Consider the following 1,988-nt stretch of genomic DNA (forward strand, 5'->3'; position numbering starts at 1 on the left):
GGGGCTGTGCTGGGATGAGCCAACAGGTCTTATCTGCCTCAGATCTGTGGGATGGTGTCAAGGTCCCTCCCCCACTCTGAACTCTGGGGTACAGAGGTGAAAGACCCCCTGCATGAAAGACCCCCTAAGCTTATTCTTACCAGCTTAGGTTAAAACTTCCCCAAGGCACAAACTATTTTACCATTTGTCCTTTTATTGCTGCCACCACCAAACGTCTAACAAATATAATAGGGAAAGAGCCCGCTTGGAAACGTCTTTCCCCCCCAAATCCTCCCCAAACCCTTGCACCCCCTTTCCTGGGGAAGGCTTGATAAAAATCCTCACCAATTTGCATAGGTGAACACAGACCCAAACCCTTGGATCTTAAGAACAATGAAAAAGCAATCAGGTTCTTAAAAGAAGAATTTTAATAGAAGAAAAAGTAAAAGAATCACCTCTGTAAAATCAGGATGGTAAATACCTTACAGGGTAATCAGATTCAAAACATAGAGAATCCCTCTAGGCAAAACCTTAAGTTACAAAAAGAGACAAAAACAGGAATCTACATTCTATCCAGCACAGCTTATTTTCTCAGCCATTTAAACAAAACAGAATCTAACACATATCTAACTAGATTACTTACTGACTTTTTACAGGAGTTCTGACCTGCATTCCTGCTCTGGTCCCAGCAAAAGCAACACACAGATAGAAAGAACCCTTTGTTCCCCCCCCCGCAAGCTTTGAAAGTAACTTGTCTCCTCATTGGTCATTTTGGTCAGGTGCCAGCGAGGTTATTCTAGCTTCTTAACCCTCTACAGATGAAAGGGTTTTTCCTCTGGCCAGGAGGGATTTAAAGGTGTTTACCCTTCCCTTTATATTTATGACAGATGTTATGAGTGATAAAATTTAGTAGCTAGACAGAGAGACTGATCAATATGGCAGATACAATATTGCCACAGATACAAGATATCCACTGCCCACATCTCTTTGAGCACAGCTGATAAGCATTATAGGACAATTGAGTTTTTATCCCATAAGAACATAAGAACAGCCACACTGGGTCAGACCAAAGGTCCTAGCCCTGTATCTTGTCTTCCGACAGCGGCCAATGCCAGGTGCCCCAGAGGGAATGAACAGAACAGGGAATAATCCAGTGATCCATCCCCTGTCGCTCATTCCCAGCCTCTGGCAAACAGAGGCTCAGGACACCATCCCTGCCCATCCTGGCTAACAGCCATTGATGGCCCTATCCTCCATGAACTTATCTAGTTCTTTTTTGAACCCTGTTAATGTCTTGGCCTTCACAACATCCCCTGGCAAGGAGTTCCACGGGTTGACTGTGCATTGTGTGAAGAAATACTACCTTTTGTTTGTTTTCAGCCTGCTGCCTATTAATTTCATTGGGTGGCCCCGAGTTCTTGTGTTACGAGAAGGAGCAAACAACGCCTCCCCGTTCCCTTTCTCCGCACCAGCCACGATTTTATAAAAAGGAGTCACTGCTGCGTCCTGTGGTTATTATGCAGGCGCTTTGGTGATTTTGCCGGCTTTTCCGACCACGGTGACTATGCAGGCGCTAGGGTGACTCCCCAGCGGCTGGTGTGATCGGTCTGGCGCTACGGGGACCGGGCGGGCGGTACATTGCTTGCAGCAGTGCTGTGGTGACTGAGCCATAAGTAGTTTGTCGTGTCCTCTCTCGCTGGGGGAGATGCTGAGGGAGCATGGGGACTGAAAAGAGAGGTACGTTTGCTGCAAATTACAGTGCCTCTGGCTGGCTCACACCCTGTGCACGGGTTGTGTTTTCTCTCTTCCAAGAGCTGGAAGAGATGCCGGTGGGAAACCAAGCCCGGCAAAGTGAAGTAAGGTTTTCCTTTGGCTCACAGGGCATTTTTCTCTCTCTCCCTTACCAGACACTGTGCAGTTGTGGTGTCCACACTTCAGCAAGGAGGGGGACACATTGGAAAGGGTACAGGAAGCAGCAAGAAGAATGGTTTGAGGCCTGGGAAAGCTGC

This window comes from Chelonia mydas, chromosome 3, assembly GCF_015237465.2.
Source record: "Chelonia mydas isolate rCheMyd1 chromosome 3, rCheMyd1.pri.v2, whole genome shotgun sequence".
NCBI classification, from domain to species: Eukaryota; Metazoa; Chordata; order Testudines; family Cheloniidae; genus Chelonia; species Chelonia mydas.